The sequence below is a fragment of the Amphibalanus amphitrite genome, unplaced genomic scaffold (genome assembly GCF_019059575.1).
Source record: "Amphibalanus amphitrite isolate SeventyFive unplaced genomic scaffold, NRLGWU_Aamphi_draft 000027F_arrow, whole genome shotgun sequence".
Taxonomy (NCBI): domain Eukaryota; kingdom Metazoa; phylum Arthropoda; class Thecostraca; order Balanomorpha; family Balanidae; genus Amphibalanus; species Amphibalanus amphitrite.
In genome coordinates this window covers 1016818-1041215 of record NW_024881523.1, presented here as the reverse complement: position 1 = coordinate 1041215, position 24398 = coordinate 1016818, and the positions used below count along the sequence as shown (strand labels likewise).

The 24398-nt window shown below is 53.2% G+C and overlaps 1 protein-coding gene across 2 annotated transcripts in view; it reads right to left on the bottom strand.

Annotated features, from left to right (window-relative positions):
- Positions 1 to 822: 822 nt before the first annotated feature.
- The window catches only part of LOC122364332 (protein DENND6B-like), an 86568-nt gene continuing 62992 nt past the window's right edge, over positions 823 to 24398 (bottom strand). For both annotated transcript variants that reach the window (XM_043334619.1, XM_043334610.1), the window contains exon 13: positions 823 to 2942. The gene's annotated coding sequence lies outside the window, so the exon portion shown is untranslated. The remainder of the gene's footprint in view (positions 2943 to 24398) is intronic.

Genomic DNA, 24398 nt, shown 5'->3' with positions numbered 1-24398 from the left:
GTCAAAAGCTCACAAGGCCCATGGCAAACGCAAGATGTTGAGAATTGGCCATTTGGGTCATGACATGACCTGACAAACAAGGTCATATCTCCGAAACCAAAAATCACAGAAACTTGCAATTTTCAGTGGACATCAAGAAAGGATAGGGGAGCAGCTATACCAAAAATCAGCCTTCTAGCCCTAAAAATGTTGAGTGCAGAGCAGAAAGACTACCTCCCCCCCCCCCCATGTGCGGGCGAGGGTTAAATGGTCGAAGAGTTTTGTCCAAAAAATTTTACGCTCTTTCAAATGCCACCTACCGTGTGTCGTTACGTCTACGTGGCCCAGGAGCCGGATTACATCCCCCCCCCCCCATTGGGCGTGGAAAACCAAGAGTCCTAGCGCAGCACGGGTTAATGCTCAATATTTCTATTGCCTATTTGTGATGAAAAGCGTTGGCGCCGGAAACCACCAAAGCAGTCCAGTAATGAAAGTGAAAAATAAGCCACCATCGCCATAAACTGGTCGCCGTGTCAGTCCTATTACACAGACATGAATATGGTGCCTACGCAAAATAAACTAAGGCGTGAGCTGGCGTGATACGCTCTTCACGCCTGCCGCCCGGCCACAGCCACGATGACGTTTGCCGGCCTGTCGATTTCGTCCACTCTTTAGCACTCCCAATTCGTCAGGCGAACGCTATCCTGTTCCAATCATTTGCGTTTGGGCCAGCGATCGGGGATGGACCCTGCGATGTGCCTACTGCCTACTGCCTGCAGTGCCCCCGGGGGCCCGGGCGGCCGCCGCCCTCTTCACATAGCGCGTCCTCGCATCAAAAATAAATATTACATCCTGTCCCAGGTTACCACAACCTCGACAGCTTTTATTAGAAATGAGACAACTAAATTAAGTAATATAGCACATCTGCTTGTCAGGTACACGGGCATATCAGAGTAAGTCAACGGGAACACATTCTAACACGCGCATTTCACGAACACTTCCTGCGTTCATCTGTCTGAAACAGACGGTCACATCAGACACACACACAGGACTCGATCCGCTACACACAGTCCAGTGCGACACACACACGCACAGCCAGGTACGATACACTTGATCTGGTGAGCCGCCTCTCAACAGGAGCCCGGCTGACTGGTCCCAGCATGTGACATCACCCGTATTGTGCCGTGCCGCTCTATAACACTGGAATCATTTGTGTTTTCAGACAGATATCATTTGAATATAAAAATATTTAATTTCGGTGTTTTTCGCGGTGCACGGGATACTGAACCGGAAGGGTTATTTACAGATTTTCTGGAGCGACTGGTCAATGGTCATGTTCCAGGGCCTGACCGTATGAAGGGCGTGAAATGGATATGGTAGCACTTCCAGCACGGTTTTTATGAGTATGACTTATGAGTATGAGTATGAGTATGAGCATGAGTATGAGTATGAGTATGAGTACACTTGATGTGTAAGTATATACTTATACTTATGCTTTTACTTATACGTTATGTTTTAGCTATCTATCTAAGCTATCTAATAAAGGCAGTGGAATCGAAAGTACGGCATTGAAAGCCACGGGTTTTGTAGACGCCATATGATCATTTAGATTAATTCAGGCGTGCCTCGGAAGATCAGAGAAGGTGAAAACTGCAAGAGATTAGAGTTCTGCAGGTTTTGTGTGCAAAATAAATGTATATGTTTTTCAACACATGGGTACTCAATCAAAGGTTTATATTTTCCTTTGGCCTTTTCAGTCATGATAATGGTTTAGTTAGTTGCTTTGTTCCATTACTTCCTTGCTCCTTCATGTAGCATTTTTAATTCAAACGTCTATATTATTGATGAAAATTATTCATTTTTCAAAGGCCATCACATAGTTCTGGCCTGGTAGCAGCTTAGAAGCTGATTCAACTCCATCATAGACCGAAGAGCGAAGCCGAACGCCTACAATCATATTGTGGAATTTGCTATACGAGTACACAATTTTGTTTCAATCTGCTGAGACCATTCTTCAATACAGCGAAAACTACAGTAATTTCTGGAACCTCCGCATTATCAATGAAAACGGAGACTTCAACTACGTGACGAAGGCGGATGTTGAAGTGAAAGTACAGAAGATGCGCCGGTGGACTGAGTTCAAGTTAAACGAAGGCGGTTTCACCAAAAGCAAATCCCCAGAGCGTTGGAAAATCGTCTTTCGGCTCCGCAGGTAGCGGGGCTGATGAGCGAAGAGTCAGCTGCCCGTGCTGGTGACAGCTGACTGAACGAAACAGAAAATAAGAAAAGGGAAAATCACTTCTGTACAGACATGCTATATATTCAAGGAAAACGTTGTTCATGTAAATATTTGTGGCTGGTAAAAGCTTATCAAGATAGTCCAAGTTCGGATGTTCTTGAGAAGCTTGAAGCTAAGCTTCAGAGGTATGGAATTGATGTAGAAGTAGATGATGAAAATCGGAAACGACTCTCGAGCATTGTATACAATTTGAAATCAGCACTGGGTGCCAAGCGAGGTGGTCGTGCGAGGGACACGTTGAAACGTCTCTGGCAAAAATCTTATGTGGCGTGGCCTGTCGTGGTCAAAAGAAATCTATCTGCAGACAATGCAGCACTCCGTGATGATGTATATAGACTCGAGACAGAGTGCGCCGCCGAACGTGAGAAGCGCCGCCACGTGCCGCCCCCGGTGGCGATAACTAGGGCCCCGTCGTTTCTGCCGGGCCCCGCGCCGTCCGTAGAGCCGCGGTCTGGCACCGCCCACGGGCAGGCTCCGTCCCCAGAGCGGCCGGCGGTGCTGGCGGCCCTCTGCAGGAAGTGGTCCATCGGTGGTCAGCGGGTGGACGCGGCGCTGCGGCGATTTTCTGGGGGGCGCCGATCTGGGACTGGAGAGACGCGTGCAAACCAGGTTTTGCCCCAGTGACCGGTCCGCGGCGGCGCATGGCGCGGCGGTCACGGCTGCCCTGGAGAAAGAAGTAGTCGCCGGAGTGACGAGGAGACCCTTCCGGGGGCCACCCTGCGAGGGTTTAGGGTTAACCCTCGCAGTGGCGTATCTAGGATTTCTCTCAGGGGGGATCCGCAGTCAAAAGGGCCCTTGACTGACTGGGTTGAAAGGGCCCTTAAGTGGCAAAAGGGCCCTTGTAGCCTGAGTTGAAAGGGCGTTCAACCCGCGTCCCGTGGGGGGGGGGGGGGGCGAAACGGCCCCCTGTCCTCCTCCGTAGCTATCTCCTAAATGACTGCAGATATCCCCACCAAACTTTCAGGACCTCTACGGGCATCCATTTTACACATTGTGGCCAATTTTTTTCCAGAGGCTATGATAGGTTGGCCGCAAATGACGTCATGTTCTGCCATTTTCGACCCAAAAAAGGTTTCGCAGGAAGAGCTGTCAGCCCTACAGAGCTGTAGAAACATAAAAATGTTCCGAAATAAAAGGTGTAAAATTAACAGGCCTAGGTCGAATCTGAGCACAGTTTAGCCCCGCCTTGGGTTGGGCCCAGGCTGGAGCGTTGACCCTAGGTCAAATCTGAGCGCTAATTACAGAAAGAGTGTCAAAAGAGTTTTGTTTGTTTTGTTGGGCTATGCCCTTTCGGTCTGACCAGACCATTTCAGGGCCGGAAGGATGATAGGAATCGAGGGAGACATTGGTCTGGGCGGGCACCTTGGTGAGTCACCGGGGCTGAGCCTGTCCAACAGGACAGGCCGACCAGCCCCCCAAGTGCTCACTGCACCCGGTTACGAGTGTGCTTCCTTAGGAGCTGCAGTGCGCTCCAATGGGAGCCGCCCGCACGGTATAAAGTTGCCCGTCCAGGTCCAGCCTGGATCATGGGTTGCGGCATGGAGAAGGATTTGAATGTCCCGAGGATGGAAACGGCGAAACGGGTGTTAACCCGCGCCGGGCCGGGGGGGGGGTGTTTGAACACCCCCCTGCGGTTTTTCGCAGATATCTCAAAAACGGTGGCGGCCCGTTTTTGGCACACCTGTTTGTGCATCTTTTCCGCACATGTTGTGAAAATTTCAGACCCAGGTCGCCTTAGGTCAGGTCACCAGGTCACGCCAAGTGAGCTCACCTCAGAAAAAAATAAGAATGCTCGTCATAGCTACACCGATTGATCGATTGCCTTGAAACTTTCAGCGATTGATAAGAGCAACATTATCTATAAAATGTTTATCTCGGAATTTTGATATCGGTGACCTAAGGTCAGATCAATATCGCGGCCTCTCCATTACCAATGGTCAATGGGAGAAAATTGAAAAGCGTCTGTTTTGCACGAACGCTATTCCTAGACACTCTCTAACATCGAGATGTAAGTAAAATTGGCACACTGAATCGGAAAATGACAACTGTGACCCCTCGTTATGTCCCCGAGGTCATCTCAGGTCACGAACAGAATCTAACAGTTTTTGGCCAATAACTTCTGATAGAGGCGTGCTAGAGCGCTGAAAACGCCTTAGATGTGTTCGACTCGACGTTGCGGATCGGCTGATATGTAACATGACCTTTTCCGGTCAGGTCATGACCTTGACCTGAGGTCAAATTTTCAAGTTGACTTTTCAAGGTCCAATTATAGTTCATTCGACGCGTCTCTCGACGAGAGGAACACGATGCTGGAAAAATTAATGTCATGACTCTTTTGAGTCAAAAGTTATTGCCGAAAAAAAAACGTTTTTCGTAAAAACGGCTATTTTTGGAGTTTTTGCCCTCTGAAGGCTAAACCGTTGACCTGAGGTCAAATCTGAGAACATTACTCAGAAAGGTCTGTAAAAGGGCTATTGAATGCCCTTTTCTCTGGCGCTGTAGCTCTATCGGTTCCCGAGATAGTCGTTGGCAGTTTCCAAAATGTTGAAATAGTCAACATTTTACGTTTGGTGACCCTGGTGACCTGACCTTTGACCTGACCCAAAAAATGACCTTAGTGTTTTCGTCCTTATTTTGGACGTTCTTTCGATTGCCGCTTTTCGCGTGTCGCTACGTGGCCCAGGATCCGAGTTAGAAGGGGGGTGTTCAGACACACCCCCCTTCCGGCCCGGCGCGGAATCTCAGAGCACCGGCCCGGCGCGGGTTAAAAGAGCTATTAACTACGCTTTTCCCCGGCACGGCATTTATTTCCGAGTGATGCGGTGGTTTGTTGAAAATTGCCGAAATTGGACTAGAAAATTGGCGAAATTTAGCCTTGGATGACCTATGTGAACTGACCTTTGACCTGATCTAAAAAGTGACCAGAGTAATTTCGTCATTATTGTTTGCGTCCTTTCGAACGCTGCATTTGGCGTGCTGGTACGTGGCTCAGAAGCCGAGTTAGAAGCAGGGGTGTGGAGCCGGAGCTGGAGTCGGAGCCGCCGGAGCCGGCATATTTTGCCCGGAGCCGGAGCCGGAGCCGTCCAAAAAGGCGGCGACTCCGGCTGCTTTTTTGAAGAGGAAAAAATTATTGACCTATACATAGTTCGGTTTGACAGTACAAGGCAGTATAACATGTGGTATTCAAAACAGCCTTGTTATGCAAATACAGAAGCAACGTGAACCAATCCTTCATCTTTTCTCTTCCACCCGTATTTAATTGTATAGAGGATGTACTGAGTATTGGAGCCGGAGCCGCCGGAGCCGGACCATTTTACTAGGAGCCGGAGACGGAGCCGAATCCGATTTTTTCTCCAGAGCTGGAGCCGGAGACGTCTGAAATTTCCACGGCTCCGCATCCCTGGTTAGAAGGACCCTGGCCGGCCGAGTGGGAGGGTGGGTGCCACCACATCGTTTTTTTTTTGCGACAGCTCGGAACACGTCGGCAACAGAGAGCCAAAACTGGGCATAGCTACCTGACCTTTGATGCAAACCGGGCCTTGTGACACCTGCATTTTCAAGGGGGGCCTCTGGTCGTCTTAAGGACCCTCTGTTACCCTCAGAGGGACCCTCTGATGGCCTCTGCACCTGCAGACCATCACTGGCCTCAAAGGGCACTCTAGTGGCCTCCATGGACCTTCTGGGTACCTGAAAGGGCCCTTTGTTTTCTCTCCAGGGGCCCTTGTTTACCTCAAAGGGTCCTCTTTTACTTCAGATGGCCGTAAGTTTGTCTAATACATGAGGCCCCTGGTGGCCTGAGAGGCCCTGTTTGTGTCCCAAATGGCCCTTTGTTGACCTCTTAAGGCCCCTAGTTGGCCTAAAAAGTCCTCTGATTGTCCTAAAGGGCCCTCTGTTCCCCTCAGAGGGCCAGTCTTTTCCTCAGAGTGCCTGCTGACCTCATAGAGCCCATAGTGGCCTGACATAGCCTTCATATCACCCCAGAGGGCCCTCTGGTGTAAGGCTCAAGTGACCTTCTCAGAGGGCTCCGGCTGACCTGTGACTGACAATTGTCCACTCTTATCCCCCTTTTGGGTGACCTATTTCCCCCTCTGACACCCAAGCCAAAATACAATTTTGGGACACTGACTCCGAGGGCCAGTTTATTTTCAGAGGGCCCTCTTTGAAGTGGATGTGAGGACCCGCTATTCGCCTCAGAGGGCCCTCTGGTGGCTTCAGACTTCAGAGGACCCTATTTTGGTATCAGCGGGCGCCTCTCTGTGGCATCAGAGCGGCCCTCAGAGGCCTCAAATGGCCCTATTACATCTCAGAGAGCTGTCTTTGAACTCAGAGGGATCTTTTTTACTTCTTTGTGGTGTCTAAGGGGGCCCTCTGGCCTTTGTTCGCCTCAAGGGGCTTCAAGGGGTCCTCCGATGACTTCCAAGGACCTTCTTTGATCTCAGAGGGCCTGATGACCTCATAGGGCTCATGGTGGTCTGACATAGCATCATATCACCTCAGAAGGCCCTCCAGTGGCCTGAGAGGACACTTTGTGGCCTTTGAAGGCCCTCTTTGATCTCTTTGATCTCTTCGATCTCAGAGGGCCCTCTTTGAGGTGGCTGTGAGGGCCCTTTGTTCACCTCAGAGGGCCCTCTGGTGACCTCCAGGGACCATCTTTGATCTAAGAGGGCCGTCTGGTGGCCTCATAGGATACCTTGTGGCCTGAAATTGACCCTCGTACCTCAGAGGCCCTTCTGTTCGTCTTAACAGGCCCTCTGCTGGTCTTAGCGGACCCTTTGTGTGCCTGAGAGGGCCCCCTGAGTACCTGAGAGGGCCCTCTGTGTGTTTGAGAGGGCCCTCTGTGTGCCTGAAAGGGCCCTCTGTGTAGTTTGCCTGAGAGGGCCCTCTGTGTGCCTGAGGGGGCCCTATGTGTGCCTGAGAGGGCCCTCTGTGTGCCTAATAGGGCCCTCTGTGTACCTGAGAGGGTCCTCTGTGTGGCTGAGAGGGCCCTCTGTGTGTCTCAGAGGACCATATGTGTACCTGAGAGGGCCCTCTGTGTGTCTGAGAGGGCCCTTTGTGTGTCTCAGAGGGCCTTTGTGTGCCTGAGAGGGCCCTCTGTGTGTTTGAGAGGGCCCTCTATGTGCCTGAAAGGGCCCTCTGTGTACCTGAGAGGGCCCTCCGTGTGTTTTAGAGGGCCCTCTGTGTGCCTGAAAGGGCCCTCTGTGTGCCTGAGGGGGCCCTATGTGTGCCTGAGAGGGCCCTCTGTGAGCCTGAGAGGGCCCTCTGTGTGCCTGATAGGGCCCTCTGTGTGCCTGATAGGGCCCTCTGAGTGCCTGAGAGGGCCCTCTGGGCTCTGGCCCCCGTTCGTCTCAGAGGGTCTCTTTATTCGCCCCTTCAGAGGGCCCTCTGTTTGCCTCAAAGGGCCCTCTGTTTGCCTAAAAGGACCCCCTATTCGCCTCAGAGGGCCCTTTGGTGACCACAGGGGGCTCTATTGTTGCATTGGAGGGCCCTCTGTTGCCTCCGAGGGCCTTTTTTATCTCAGAGGACCCTCTTTGACCTCAGAGGGCTCTTTTCGACCTATTCGAGATGTCTGAGAGGGCCCTCGGGGCCTGAGAGGGCCCTCTGAGTGCCTGAGAGGGCCCTCTGGGCTCTAGCCCCCGTTCGTCTCAGAGGGTCCCTTTATTCGCCCCTTCAGAGGGCCCTCTGTTTGCCTCAAAGGGCCCTCTGTTTGCCTAAATTCTAAAAGGACCCCCTATTCGCCTCAGAGGGCCCTTTGGTGTCCACAGGGGGCTCTATTGTTGCATTGTAGGGCTCCCTGTTGCCTCCGAGGGCCCTTTTTTATCTCAGAGGGCCCTCTTTGAGCTCAGAGGGCTCTTTTCGACCTCTTCAAGATGTCTGAGAGGGCCCTCGGGCCTGAGAGGGCCCTCTGAGTGCTTGAGAGGGCCCTCTGAGAGCCTGAGAGGGCCCTCTGAGTGCCTGAGAGGGCCCTCTGTGTGTCTGAGCGGGCCCTCTGTGTGCCTGAGAGGGCCCTCTGAAAGCCTGAGAGGGCCCTCTGTGTGTCTGAGAGGGCCCTCTGTGTGCCTGAGAAGGTCCTGTTCGTTGTAAAGGGCCTACTTAATATACTCTACAAGGTCCCTCGTTGGCCTAAAGGGGTCCTCTGATAGTCCTAAAAGGGTCCCTAAAAATGTAATTGATACTTTTCATTATGTAAAAAAAATGTAAGTGGTGAAAAGGGCCCTCAAAGTGTTTTCATTTTTTTTTGCGAGTAAAAAAAAAAATTTTTGCTCCAGGGGGGATCCTAGGACCCCCAGGATCCCCCCTTGGATACGCCACTGAACCCTCGTGAGTGCCAAACAATGGAGTAACTCGCGTCATCTCGGATTTGCCGGCGACGCCGGGTGGCGACTTAATTAACCCAGACGAGTGCATCGTGAGATACACCAGTTTGGACGACTTAGCAGTAGAGATATATATATGCAAGGAGGGGAGGGCACACTTTTGTTTAAAGCAGACATTCAGGCAGCTTTCAAGCTGATCTCCGTGCGGCCTGACGGCAACAAGCGGCTCTGGGTTTTCAGTGAGAGGTTTGTGCTGGTGGCTGGCGGTGTTCATTATCATTATTGTTACGGTGCCCTCCGTTTGCTGTGGCACGATGGTGCCATACCAGCACGGAACGGTGGCGCAAGTGGTTAAGGCGCCGGGTTCGCTTTGTGAGATGCTAGGGTGAAGCGAGTTCGAGTCTCGTCGTTTCCGTGCTTTTGTCGGTGATGGGTGTTTTTGTCTGTGCGTGTGCGCGTGCGCGTGCGGATGCGCACGGCGATGTACGGTTCTCCAGGGTATTAGTCGTTGGTCGCTCGGCGAGCGGGAGGGCAACCAGTTCCGCCCCTGTATCGCGTGGCCCCTTGCTCCGCCCAGTTACGCACGAGAGTACTCCGCGCCGCGTAGTAGCGTGGGGAGGGGAGGGTTAGAATGGTGGCATGTGTAGAGGCTAGAACCGGTTACCACCGCCATGCCACCGCCCAGCGACATGGAGCGGGGTCAGTGACCAGGGCGCAGGGAAAGGTCAGAGGTCAGCTATAACGTAGAGCTTTGTGTCTCCCTCCCCTCCGCGTGTAACGACCGCGCGACAGCGGCCGGCCGCCGATCAGGCTTGACATGTCAAGGTCACCCTCAGTCAACGGGCTCGGAGGGTTGGTCGAGTGCGCGTCCGGCATGGCTGACGACTAGTCTCGACCATATGCTATGGTGCCGATAGACTAGCGTGAGTAATAAGTTTTCGTTCAGTGCATATGGCTGCTGGGGTGTGTCATCTTGATATGATGCTTTGTAACGTGTATGATACGCTTAAAACCTCGCTGGCAGTGGCCGAGAGGAGAGGGGGGGGGGGGCGGGGAGGCGGGTGCCGCCTCCACAGTCCACATGTTTATTTGTGTTGACTGTTGATAGCTGCGAAAGCTGAAATTTGGCAAGCGTGACCTTTGATTCAAGCTGAATTTTTATGACAGCAGCTGTTTTTTTTTTCACCCTCGTCCATATTGATGTTTTCCCAGCGTCAATCGTAAAGGGGGGGGGGGAGGAGGGTCCGTTGGACCCCTTTGCCGTTCAGCCCCTGATCGAGCTAGAGCTTCGCGGAAAAAGAGCGTGTCGCCCGTGACGAGAGGAGGCCGATGATACCCAATTTTAAGGTCCTAGGTCATTGGTTGACACTTGACAGGTCAATATAACTCGAAAGTCGGGAGAATCGGGACCTGTTAGAGCTTCGTAAAGTGAAGCTGTTATAGGGTTTTGCGGGGTGCTGATCACGAATTTCAAGTTACTTTTTATCACAGATGATGTTTTCGTGGATTTAGGCCAGGTTGGGTCAGGTCAGGTCAGGTCACATGTTACGAGGGAACCAAAACTACTTCTTAAATGTTCAAACGGTTTCTAAATGCGAAATCAACTCCAAAATCTACCTTAGAAACATGTAGAACTCGAAAGAGTGAACAAAGGTCATCAAAGGCCAGTGACCTGACTGACCTTCACGTGACCTTGATACCCACTGGAATCCATGGGATCAACATCCTTTCACATGTTTGATCGCTTAAAGCCACAAAAAGACAATAAAACGCGCTCTACTCGAAATACGCCAAAACGCGATTCGCGATTCCGGCCAAACATGGTCTTGGAAAACAGGTCATAAGTCAAAGGTCTTTTGAGTCAGGGTCATACAAATTATAGGGTAGGCGTAATATTGAATAACTCGAGGGCACTGAAAGTTCCGTCGCAATCAGCCGCTTTTTGCGCGAGTTATTTGCGAAAAACTGAGGGTAGGAGGCAGGGTTTCGGAGTCGGAGTCGGAGTCAGAGTCGAAGTCGGAGTCGGAGTCGCCCGGAGTCGTGGCAAGCAGCCAGGAGTCAGAGTCGGAGTCGGAGTCGGTCCAGCTGCCTCGACTCCGACTCCGGAAAGTTAACTGAAGTCAATCCGTGCTATCACTTTTCAGCTGTTTGTAACCAGTTTCCCCACGGCAAAATTCGCTTCTGGTGATCACAAACAAGATATTTTTTTCCACATCTTGTTTTGTTCTGAAAAGCTAACATTGCATCTTACAAATTTCAATTTATGTCATAATTTAGTAGGCAAACATTTTGTATTTGCGTTATAACTTCTACTATTCAGTCTGCATATTTACTTTCTTCTTTTATCGCTCCGAAAAGTGCCTAACACAAACACAGACCGACATGATGGCGATGCCCGTGGTCATGATACGGCCACACTCGTGCTTCTCGGCGGGTTTTCAAGCTGGTCGCCAGCCGCTGGTCTCTAAGACTTGGGAGAAATGGTGACCGCATGAACGAAACCGGAACGATCTCCCGGTGCGCGAACAGGGTGTCCGGAAAGTTCTGGCGCCTCTTTTGGACGTCGTCTAACGCGCACTGTGATTATTGGACTTTCAACCAATCACCGCAGATATGAACCCTCGTTCACCGCTCAGCTAAGGGTCGCGTAAATATGACGTTGAATCGTTTTCAGTGCTAGGTATATGGGCGAAGATGCGCCTTGTCTCTGAGGGCCCGGTGCGGCTTGAACAAGGCGCGAGTTGCAGAGCGATGCGGCGTTTCCCGGCGAACGGTTGAGCAGGCAAAGGTGCATTCCGGATCGGAAATTTCTTAGAAAATACTGTTACGACCACGGTATGCCAAAGCTGCTGAGACTGAAGCAGCATTTCAGCGGCAATCGAAGAAAATCTGGGGTCTGATGGGCACAAATGTTCCATCATCTTCGTCAAGGTTAAATAAATGGCTGACAGGCTGGTCCACGAGGGATTCCTGGACAGTGGACACGACATAAGGGTCGTCGCCTTGATTGTCGACGAAAGGGTCATTTCGCACTTCAACAGCACGGAGCGCCCTCCAACAACGCCGCTGCCGTCCAAACCAAACTGACAGAGGAGCTCGGCAGACCAGATCACCGTGGTGAAATGAGGTAAGGCCACCTTATTATCCCAGCCTTAACCCGCTCAACTAAGGCATGCTACGCGTTTTGCAGAATCAGCTCTCGGCCACCTCTCATCTCAGCCTGGAGTCGCTGAAGACTCGCATCATGACAGCATGGGAGGACAGGAAATGTCCTGCATCGTCAAAAGCCGCAGGCGTTTCCGCCCTTGCGTCGAGACCGTCGTCGGCACAGACGGTGGTTTCAATGAATGGGCACTTAGCAGAAGCATGTGGCTTGGTGTTCCTGGTTATTGTTTTGTTCTATTGCTGAGTATATATGGACCAAAGGCACTTATTTCAAAAATGTTGAAAAGCGCCAGGACTTTCCGGACACCCTGTTGCAGGAGTTTTCACCAAAAAGTCCCGATCAAATTGAGCTAGCGAGTCGGGAAGCCACCAGTGGACTTGTGAGGACCTACCGAATCGAAGAAGCGATATGACCTCATTGGGCCAGCTTCGTGGCCTGAGTGGCTCTGCCCTGACCATGACCTGATGTGAACACATTAAATTGACCTCAACAAAAACAAAGCGTATACTATTCGACGCGCTTGAGCATGCACAACTCGATGGTGCCATGATCTTGGCTCTGTAACCACTTATGGTGAAGTTGTTTAGCAAAAAACGATCTCGCGACTTGGAGCACTTGTACTGACCTCAGAGTTTATCGGTTGACCTGAGACATTCAACTCGGGTACCAGTTGCTGCATCTCATACGACGCACGCGCTCAGTTTTATCCGCAAGGCGCTAGCTCAATTAGGGGCAAAAAGACGGAGAGGGGTCGTAATCGCTCCCCCCCCCCCCCTCGGCCGGGGTATATGCAGGAAACCCAAAATTCCGTTGAGGGTCAAGCACTGAAGTGATATATTATGATGCGAGAAGGTATAGGTCAAAACAAGCATGCACACGAGCGGGTGTGAATAAAACTGTGTTTGAGGTATGCCTTTTTTATTATACATTCGATTTGCTTTAGTTATTGGTAAGAACAGATACAACCAAGAAGAGCGCCCCTGAAGAAAAGGTGGAGCACAGGACGGGTGCGATTTTAAGGTCTAAGGTCAGTCGGGGACCTCTAAGTTCGGATCAAGCGCTGCATGTTAGGGGTAAAAAAATGGGGGGGGGCAAAAAAGCATCCCGATTTTGGCAGCATCGTCATGCTTTGTCACGGCACTCATCCACTTCCTCGGCCGAAATATTATTTCCTTTTTGTATGAGTTCTGGCATAATCCCGCACATTATGCTGCATGTTGTTTGCCATGAAAAAAACAATGCATGTTCAGCTACGTTCTACGCAGTACGCACTAACCTAACCACCATCCCATCATCCACCACTAGCCACCATCCCGTTCTGTGCTCCCTTCCACCCCACACGAATCAGCCGAGATACTATTCACAGTAGTCAGTCGGGCTAGCGCTATCCTATCCTCCCTTTCTGACTGCACAGCGCTAAAACCCAGAGCCGAGACTTCCCGAGCGCGACCTCTGACCCCACGCGGTCCGAAGGGTCGGCCGATGCCTAAGGGCGCGCCGCGCGCCGGCCACCCGGATAGCCTCTGCCGAGTCTCCCTTTCATACACCGTTTACTACGCGCTCGATTCATTCATGATTCTGTGTTTCCGCGCTCCTCTCGTTAGATGGCTCTACTAATGTCATAGGCGATCCCAGGAAGATTGCGGCCAGAATACCCCAAACGGCAGAAAATGAGGTTTTTGGTGAATATCTCGGAAAGTATTTGGCATACAACGATGCAATTTCACAGTCTCGTGGTAAATGTGCATACACATAATTCGGGTTGATACTTATGCATTTGAACATTATATAGGACCAGATATGTCCGAAAAAGCAAAACCAACAAGACTTTTACTGGAGAGCCGTACGTGCTGCACGTTGATTGGTCTGTGCCCGTGACCTCGGCTCGGGCCGAGGCTCGTTTTGGGCTGGCGGTCAGTCGAGACCGGGACTCTGCCAGGTGAGCTCGCTGTTGCCTCCCCGCTCCTTACCTGTGGTCCGAATTGATGGCAACGATTCGGTAACAGCGCCAGGGCGACTCTCTGGTATCCTTTCCCTCCCCTGTCGCTGTGCTTGATTGCTACGAGCACAGACTTTCCTCATCCTTCCCCGTGCTTGATTGACACGAGCACTTCGTCTTGTACCAGTCATTGTTGTGTGTTAGCACTTGGATTAAAATGGTTACATTGTCATCTGATACTTGCCGCACTGGTCGTTAGATACTTGAACTCACTCGTTACGCACTTAAGTGAATATAAAGCGACCAGTGTACGTAATCTCTGATCCGGGGCAGATCTGGTTCTGTATAGCAGAAAGTAGGACAATTGGGGGCAGTCTTGAACATTGACACTTTTGGTGCCGGTTGCGGACACGCCGGAGATGCCAAAACGTGAGTTGTGGTGTAAATGGACACACAAATCTCGTAACATATACAATAGTTGTTAAACGTTAACCTTCCCTTCAAATTTGGCACACCGCTAAGTGAACGGTTAGTAGGGTGCACACAGATACTATACGGCATTACGGCATTGCCGTTTGGGTACCGGCGCTCGCCGGCCCTTTTCAATGATTTTGCCGTAGTGTTTCGAGAGTTGCTCGGGAATGCGACGGGTAACGCGGCAGTGCTAAACTATCTGGGCTAGTTCTCAGGGCTCCTCGAGCTCCTTGAGCTGCTGCCGGCCTCTCTGCATGTAAGACGACGTAGTGATGGGTATTCTTCACACTGATGTTCGTTTCCTTTTTCTTTGGAGGTCGTGAAGCAAAACGCCAGAAACCCGACAACCCAACTACAAAAGAAGAAGAGGATGGATTCTTGAGGAGGCTGAAGGCTGCAAGTCCAGAGGCTGCTATCCTCAGAATACCAGTGACTTACCAGCCGCCACCAGCACCAGCTCTCCTTCCACTTCTTTCCCAGCTGTATGATAGAGCATTGGTAGGTGAGCGGCTGGACGTGCTAGTGCAAAAGGCTGAGGAGGTGCTAGGTGGATGGTCTTGTAAGCACTCAAGAGGAAAGCACCAATGCTGCAAGGCTGACCAAAGGTCAAAGCCAGGTTGGTTGAACGGCAAAAGCAAAAGGTCTTACCACATAAATTATCTAGACAATCACAAATAAAAACAGGTGTACCTATTAATAGCATTGTACTTCAATGCGAGAGCACTCTGTGGCCCAGTTCACAATGACAACAAAACAAGCTCAAACAATCAGCACCTGAGCCAAAAACCGAGAACATCCGAGAACAGGTTGGGAAGTGAGCGTAGCAGACGGACTCAACTGTCTCCGAAACACTCAGTTTGACAAGCCAAACGCCGCCGTAACTGAGCGGAGAGGTCGGCCGCCTGCTGAGCACTGACGGTCTGGTGGAGCAGACCAACCAACTGGATATTCCACATGAGTATCTAAACACACTGTGTGCCCAGCCCACCGCTTGCAAGTCAATATTTATTAGTAAGGCCAAGCATGACTTTTAGGCTTCAGTGTAATCTGTCCACCACTGAAGCCATAACCTGCAATTGTTGGAGGCCATCGGGCCAACTTACGCTTTGGGAGATTCAAAACACAGTCACTTTAGTTCAGATGTCATGGGTGTCAGGCAAGAAATGGTGGTCGCAAGCACTAAGCAGTGACAGCATTTGCTCTTTGGCTGCACCGACGTAATGCATCTGTCAGTAACCGATGTGCAATGGCATTAGAAGAAGGTTAGACCTCATGCGGCCGACATGAGCCCCACGAAGAGATTTGGGCAACGGAAAACGTTCAAACAGAACAACAAACATATTAGCTAGGACGCAATAGCCAACTTTCTCTGCAAACATGTTTAAAGCATACTGACGATATATATGCTCAACATTTTACCCGACTCGACTCAAATCTGACTCATTTGAGTCAGAGTTGAGTCAAATTTCTGACTTGACTCATGAGTCAAGCACAACCCTTGTGCAGGGGATTATATTATCAACCTGGCCATTCGGGGGAACACTTCGAACAAAGAGCGAAAAAGGGTCCGGGAGCATATTCAGTAGTGGCAAGACTCGGCTGGCGATCACAACCTCAGCCTGGGGAGGATTTTTGTGTGGCTTGGGGGGAACGATGTATATGGAGGGCCCCACGACACGCCTGTGGGCCTGTCGATGGATGACGTGGGCGCCGTGTTATGTGAGCTGCAGTCTTACGACCTTCTACAACAGGTCCGACCCCACGGCTGTGGTGCGACGCCGGGGCCCGCTACGAGGATACTGCGGCGTTCCGGGCGGACCTCGCCCTACGGGAGGCGGCCCTGGCACGGGGACTACGGTTTTTACCGTATCTGGGCCGCGCGCTGACCTGTATGGTAAAGCGCCGCCACCTGCTCATTGTTAATTGGGGCTTTAGGGCGCGCCGACTACTTAGGTCATTTTGCGCCCATAACGTCGTTTTAATAAAACAAGTGTGTCAAAAGAGAGAACCTTCTAGATACGAGGACTAAAAAGTAAAAGACTCGATATAAAACAGCAAGGTAAGATAAAGCAGCGCAAGAGTGTCGTCCTAGACAACTGACTAGATGTAAGGACTAGAGAGGACTAGTTGGATTTAATGTCAGGTCGAGTAAATCGCTTGGAAGTTGATCGAGCGGATAAAGGAAAAAATATTGCCGGATAAAACCCAGGGTGAGTCGTCACCCAGAAGGTGGCGGATAGTGGTATCCGGAGCGATGCGCCCGAGATAGCGTGTCCGGTTCGGTTCAGCGAGAGGACAAGATAAAAGCACGTGAGAGACAGTGAGAGGCACGGCACACCGACTGCATGTGGGTTGTTCCTCTCCACGGAGGAGATAGCCATGAGTCGCGTACGTATGACCAATACGTAATCTGCAGAGGGCCACTTCCTGGTGCCTGTTGCTTTGGAAGCAAGACTGCCAGGGCTCCAAGGTAGGCTTCACGCTCCGCAGCTTCCCAGATCCTTGGAGATGCCACTCTGCCTGCCAGCTTGACATCGTAAAGGTTTGGATGGCTGGGTAAAAATCACGAGCCGGCAGGGGCAAACGCCGAAGGCATGGAGCCGCGGCCGCGCGTCTCGCGGCCGCGTCGGCGAGCTCATTGCCAGTTATACCCACATGGCTTGGAATCCAGCAAAACTTAATAGTTTTGCCTGACTGCTCCACCGACGTGAGCCGAGATAAAATGTCTTGGACTATCGGATTGTCTGGGTTGAACCTCCGTATAGCCAGCAGGCTGCTGAGAGAATCCGATAAAATGAGGTAAGACAAGTTGTCAGACACCTCGATAAAACACAACGCCTTCTCGATTGCAACGAGCTCGGATGAGAAAACGGAGGCAGAGGAAGGCAATGAAAAAGTGCGCGTGTCGCGACCAGCCACGAAAGCGCAGCCGACGCCGTCCTCCGTTTTCGAGCCGTCCGTAAACACCGAGATAAAACCGTCGTATGACGCAATGTGTTCCAATGCCCGTGCTCGTTGCACACATGGCGGCAGGTCGTCCTTCTTGACCTCTGAGAGCGTGAGGTCTACTTGCGCTGGAGCGTATTTCCATGGCGGAGAGGGCGTACCCCACGTACGTCGCACTTCACGGAACTCTATGTTGACTGTAGAAAAGAGCTCTTTTATGCGCAATCCGAAGGAGACCGATTGTCGCACTCTGTCAAGACGATTAAAATCAGGAGAAAAGACGTACGGATACGTCGGATGTCTTGGGAACTGGCGGAGTTTCAGTGCGTACCTCATCCCCAGCATCTGACGGCGGAGAGATAGTGGCGGTTCGTGTGCCTCGGCGAGGAGGCTGCTCTTGGGCGACGTGCGGAATGCACCTGTGGCAACACGTAGCGCCGCGTGGTGCACGGAGTCAAGAGCCTTTTTACTGGATTCGCTGGCAGAGTCGTAAACAAAGCATGCGTAATCCAGTTTCGATCGGACGATCGACCGATATAAAAGAAGGAGCGTCCTGCGGTCCGCACCATAAGATGTGCGGGCGACACATTTTAAAACGTTCAGGGATTTAAAACATCGTTCCCGAAGCGTTCTAAAATGTTCTCTATACGTCAAACGACTGTCAAAAAATATTCCAAGAAACTTTGCCACCGGCCGAGTAGGAATCACCTGTCCACGGAGCTTGATTCCCAAGGCTAAGTCGTCGCAGCGGCGGCGGCAAAAGTGCATAGCGACGGTCTTCGTTGTTGAAAAACGTAGGCCGTTGTCGTCGCTCCACCTCTCTAGACGGGTTACAGCGAGCTGCAACTGTCTGGCAACGTGACGGGCGGTCGTGGCAGAAAACCAGATCGCGAAATCATCGACAAATAGCGATCTGCCGATGGATGGTGCAAGTTTGTCGCCAATATCATTGATCGCCACAGCGAACAGCGCCACACTGAGAACTCCGCCTTGGGGAACTCCGTTCTCTTGAGTAAAACTGCTCGAAAGACTACTGCCAACTCGGACTTTGAACCGACGACCCGATAAAAAGTTCTTGATAAAGAGGCCCATCCGGCCGCGTATGCCGTACTTGTGTACTTTGGAAAGTATTCTGTGTCGTAACACTGTATCATAGGCCGCCTCAATATCAAAGAACAGTGCTCCAAGGTGCTTCTTTTCAGTAAAACAGGTGCGTATCTCGGTGTCGAGGGCTAAAATGTGGTCAACAGGGCTGCGGTGCTTTCTAAAACCGCACTGGGCGTTTGTAAAAACACCGTGATGTTCCAGAAACCAGCTAAGACGCACATTGACCATCTTCTCAATCAGCTTTGAAAGCGATGATGTGAGAGAGATGGGCCGATAGTGGAGAGGGTCATGTCCCGACTTGCCAGCCTTCAAGATAGGAATGATAGTGGCTTCCCGCCAGGTCTCAGGGAAAGTGCCAGTCTCCCAAAGCGAATTGAAAGTTGCTAGCAGCGCCTCGAGGGCAACCGCCGGGAGATGACGGAGCATGTCGTTGTGGACAGCATCCGGACCTTCTGAGACGCTGCGCAACGAGCTGATGGCAGACGTGAGCTCAGCCATAGAGAAAGGCTCGTTGTACACCAAATTTTCAGCTGTGCTGAAGTCCACGGCGGCTGGTGCAGGTCGTGAGGACGGCTCTCCTCGGCAGCGCTGATAGAGTGCACGGCCTATCGTCTCTGCGACGTCTAAAGGGTGGGATATGTCCGTGTTGTTCACTCTTAAAACCGGAAGCGGAACAGAGCTGAACCGGCCTTCAATGCGCTTCATGCGTGCCCATATCTGGGTCGTAGGAGTAAAACGGTTCAAGGAACTCACGTACGTGCGCCATGAAACAGCCTTTGCCTCTTTTAAAACGCGACGGGCAAAAGCCCGCGCTTTCTTAAAAGCGATGAGGTTCTCAGTAGTACTGCTCCGGTCAAACTTTCTAAAAGCGCGATTCCTGGCACGAATCGCATCTCCGCATTCCTTGGTCCACCACGGGACCGGAGGACGACGAGGCTGACTCGACGTCTTGGGTATGCACCTGTTTGCGGAGTCAATGAGTAAACATGTAAAATCCTCTGTAGACATCACAGAGGCGTCGGCTCTGGATAAAACCGTGGCCTCTACGGCGGCCTGGAATTCGCCCCAGTCGGCCTTCCGAACATTCCACCTGGGTGGACGGTTGCCTGACACTGGGGACTCCTGGTGCTCCAGCCACACTGGGAAGTGGTCGCTCCCGAGTGGGTCGTCATGGACGGACCAGGTAAAAAGCTGAGCTAGCCGCGGACTGACTAAGCTCAGGTCCAGAGCCGATGTTTGACCGGAGGGTGTTGTAAAATGGGTGCGCTGTCCTGTATTTAAAATACACAGCGCCTCATCGCGGATAAAAGATTCTAAAAGTCGACCACGAGTGCCAGTCGTGTCACATCCCCACGCCAGGCTATGGGCATTAAAATCGCCGACTACCAGGACCGGAGGTGGAAGCTCATCGACAAGTCGATGCAGCTCAACCACCGGGAGCGCTATACCTGGTGGAAGGTATAAAGAACAGACTGTCAGCTCCCGGTGGTTGAAATCAACTCTAGCGGCTACCGCCTGCAGAGGAGTCTGCAGCGGAACCTGACGTGCGGGCGCACTGTGGTGCACTGCCAAAAGTACACCTCCATGGGCAATGGTCGGGGTGTCTAAGTCTCTTCTAAAAACAGAGTAGCCCTTGATGGCAAAGGTAACGTTTGGCGCTAGCTTGGTCTCCTGGAGACCTAAAACAAGGGGTGTGCGCCAACGGATAAGAGACTGTAGGTCCTGGTAGTTGGCCCGGAGGCCTCTACAGTTCCACTGTAGAATAAAAGGCGTGGTTAAAAAGGCGCAAAAAGGGCGCGTATAACATGAGGCAAAGGCGCACACAGATACCTGACTGACCACAAAAAAGGTAAAAAGCACCGAGAGAAATGCACCTGGTAAAAAAGCGCAATAGCGCGAAAAAGATAAAAGGATAAAAGAGGAAATGACTAGACTGAAAGACTAGACTAGGTCCTCTAACTCCGAGGAGGCGCTCCCCCCGTAACGGATACGGGGATGCCCCGAGCCCTCTCGGTGTAGCCTCCCTTCAGCAGAGGCAGATCGGGCGTGGCTCGAGCCCTGCTGGGGCTTTTTCGCCCGGGGGGCGTCACCCTCCGAGGGTGACCAGCTCGGGGGCGTCTGCCGCTTGGCGAGGCGCCCTGGAGCCGCGGAGGTCTGTTGCCGCCCCGACGGGGATGTCGAGGCGGCGGCCTGTGTCCTCGACACAGGCGTCTCTGGCAGCGGCGGTGGTGGCCGCCGCTGCGGAGGTGGAGGAGGCGGCGGGGGACCCATGATGGGCCGAGTCCCCGCCTCGGGTGTCTCCGGGGTGTCAGCGGCAACAGCCGCTTTGGCACTCCCGGAGGCGGAGTCGGCAGACGAGGCTTCCTTAGCCTCGAGGGCCTTCTGGACGAGGCGAGCCCTCCTCGCCTCGCGTGCCTTCCTCTCCTCCTCCCCCCGCCGCAGCGCCTCCTGCACCGCCGTGGGCGGTCGGGGGCGGGGCGGGGTGGGTGGCGCCTTACCCTGCGCCGGGGGGCGCCGACCACCCTGTCGGCGCTGGACGACGGCCCAGCCGTCTCCATCACCGTTCGCGGCTGGAGCGGGACTGGGTGGACCCCACACTGACTCTAGAGCAGCCTGCTCTGTGTTGCTCGGCGGCGCACGAGGCGCCGTGGTGTCCGCTGAGTCACCAGTGGCTACGACGGTGAGGCCGAATCGTTTGAGAAGCTGCACGAGCTGTGCTACACTCATCTGGGAGGCATCGGTAGAGTTTGTGACTCTCACCTTCTGGGCATACGAGGTCTTCGGGTGACTCTGGTTGTACACCTCCCGGGCCTCTTTGAAAGACAAATTTCTGGTAGCCTTGATGGTCATGATCTCCTTCTCCTTGACGTATGCAGGGCAAGACCTATCATACGCGGAGTGCGGCGTCTGCCCCTCTCCGCAGTTGACGCATCGGGGGGTCTCCGAGTCACAGGTTTCGTCAGTGTGGTCCTGCGAAGCACACTTGGAGCACGTGGGTCTTCCTCGGCAGTTGTCCTTTGTGTGGCCGAAACGTTGGCAGCGGAAGCAGCGCATGGGCGCTGGGACGAAAGGCCGTACGCGAACCTTCACGTAGCCCACACGAATCTCACTCGGCAAGTCAGTCGAGTCAAACGTCAGAATGATGTTGTTGGTCGAGACCGTGTCTCTCTTCGTCATGATGCGGCGAGCCGCTGTCACGCCGAAATCGGCGAGCCCGTCCGCAATGTCCTCGTCGCTCACTCCCCTCAGATCGAAACAGTTAATGACCCCTCGTGAGGAGTTCTTAGATCGGTGAGGTTCCACTGTAAGCGGGATGGAGACGAGCCTCCGGCCGGATGCCCGTCCCTCGGAGAACACGAAGCGAGTAGCGTCCAACGCTTTCGCCGCCTCCTCGCTTTTCCTGAACTCGACCTCCAGCGCGCCATCACGCATCCGGTCGCAACGAACGATTGAACCAAACCGGTCGCAGCCATCCTTCCGCTGGAAGGGCGACAGAGAGCTCAGCTCCCTGTCTGCGCTCCGGAAGATAAGGATCTTAGGAGATCGTGGACCTTTGTCGAGCACCGTTCGCCTGTCGGCCGAGGCCAACGGGCGAGGATCGGCCGAGGCCGAGGGATTGGACTGGGGGGAAGGGGGATCGGTCAAGTTATCCATGTGAAAGAGTTGGTCTCCGCCAGCTCGGCCGCCGACGCTCCGCAACGGCGCCGCTACAAGGCCTAGGACGGCCGAGCTGACTGTACGGGACTTGGCGGCACCTTCCGCGGGGGAGAGAGAGACTCACCACCCCCCACGGTCGGATACCGCCTCCTCCCTTGACGCCTTGCCGAGTCACCGCCAGGGGCAGCGACAGATCAGTCCCACCGACGGAGGACGAGCACAAGTGCCCGAACCCCGCCGGCGACACCTCTCCGACACCACCCCCGGCGGCGTCACGACTGGGAATGGCTCCTCAAGTGCGGCGCCCCACTGAGTGTCCCGCCCTTACAGAACTCAGGGCCAAAGAGGCGTGTTGCCCAGCCACCGCGACTGGCTCCGCACGGTGGGGGGCTCAACCTCCAGGATCCCGTTGTCCTGGGGTACGGGTCGGCTCGCCTAGCCTAGTAAAACCGGCTGGTACCCGAGGGGACGCCACTCCCCTTACACTAGCCCAACTCGGCTGTGTTCCTGCGGGTGCAAAAAACAACGAAAAAAGGGGGAAAGGAATCAGAAAGCTGTGATCGAACGAAACGCGGACATCCGGTGAGAAGCAAAGCAAAAGCAAACAAAGACCGCTCAAGAGAAACAAAACCACGGAAACCAAGAAAAGTCGGGCCGTACCATCTGTCCATCCAGTGATCAAAAGCAAATCGTAAGCAAGCATGGGTCAAGCTGGGGCCGAGGGGGCGCTACTCCCCTTGCTGGCCGAGGCCAGGGCCGCCGCGGGGCGAGGGCCCAAGGAGCCCAGTCCAACAGCGACCCAGGCCACTGCCAACCCCCTGCGGGGCCAATCCAGCAGGCAATCCATCCGGCAACCAAAGCAAGTCCAGGTCAAACGCGCGTCAAGCTGGGGCCGAGGGGGCGCTACTCCCCTTACTGGCCGAAGTCACAGCCGCCGCAAAGCCGGGGCCAGGTTACCCCGGCTAAGCAGCAGCTCTGACCACGGTCAGCCCCCTGCGGGGGCCACCTGCTCAGGAGCGACTTCGCGGGTCGGTGGTTCAGCCCGGACGGCATACACCTCACCACGCTCGGTTACAAGCTACAGAAAAAGCTGAGCGACGTTTTTGCCCGCTAAGGGTGCCACAGTAACGACGTGCTCGGTACCGACACGCTCGATGGCGAAGGGTGGTACTGGCAGAGAGGCTGTGTTGTGTAGTGCGGTGCAGGGTGAGACGTGTACCTATTATTTAGATGATCGGGCCTTGCGTCGCGGTGTGCAGTGGGCGGTGCGTATTTTTGGGGAGTGCGTCGTTTTATTTAGGGGGGAGGTATGTTAGAGAGTGTTAGTGTGCCCGTTGCCTCCCCTCGGCGCGCTGCTGGACGCGTCGCTGCGGACCGCCTCCCGCTGAGCGCGCCGCTGCGGCCGACGGCGCTGGGTCGCGACCGCAGCCGGGGGCGGCAGGTCACTCTGGACCGGGGAGCCGCCACGCGCGGGTGTTGCTGCTACTGGATCGGGCTCCAATACACAGCCGACAGAGACGCTGCCTTTGACTCAACATGTAAGCGGATTTCCGCTTACATGTTATGCGAGCGGATACTGGGCCTACCAGAAGTGAAAGTCGCAACTCTAAATTCGTCCGGCGCTGCAATAATGTCCTTGGTTTGTTGTCGCGTGTTTAGTTCTATTTAGTTATGATACTGATTTGTAATGACTATTTTATTATTCAATATTGTTCGGTACCAATGTTTCTTTAGTTATGTGTCATATTTCTTATCCGAAGAGTTTTAGACTTCCTGTAATGATTTTGTCCAATGATGTAGTTGCGCGCCACGCGAGAGCCAATCAGGTAATCGTTTATTCTGACCAATGAGAGATCAGCCGAATTTCCGTTGAGCCCCCGTCGCGTCCAGCGCGGGAATTCGGTGCGCCGCGACATGGCGAGGATCGAGATGTGATTGGATTGCGCCTGCTTGAACGGGCGTTTCAGTTTGTTTGTTTGTCTGCTGGATACACGCTTGGTTGGCTCCGAGTTCGGCGTTTGTCTCTGACGCCAGCGGCCGGGGATAGACGCTTACAAACACACCTAGCTCGCCAAGCCCACTGGGCCGCGGACGGCACATTTGATGTCGCACCGTCGCTGTTCCAACAGCTCTTCACCGTCCACGGCACTGTCCTTGGTCAGACTATGCCACTGATATACGCCCTTGAGGTCGAAAAAAGTGAGGGGGCATATACCCACTTGTTCAGGGTGCTGACAGAAAAAGTAAATGAGGAGCAGCCGAGGTGCACGTTCCACGGCACTTTGATGGCTGATGCTGAGCGTGCCGCAATCAACGCATTTCAAGCGGTGTTCCCGATGAAGAGGACGCAGATCTGTTTCGTTCATCGCTCTCAGTCAATGTGGCAAAAAAAAAAACCAAATCTGGGCCTCGCAGGGCAGTACCTACATACAACAAGGACGTCGAGTTCGCCCTGAAAGTCCATGAAATATCCCACCACACTCTGCCTCCCGTCCCGGCAGCGTAACGTCGCCAGTG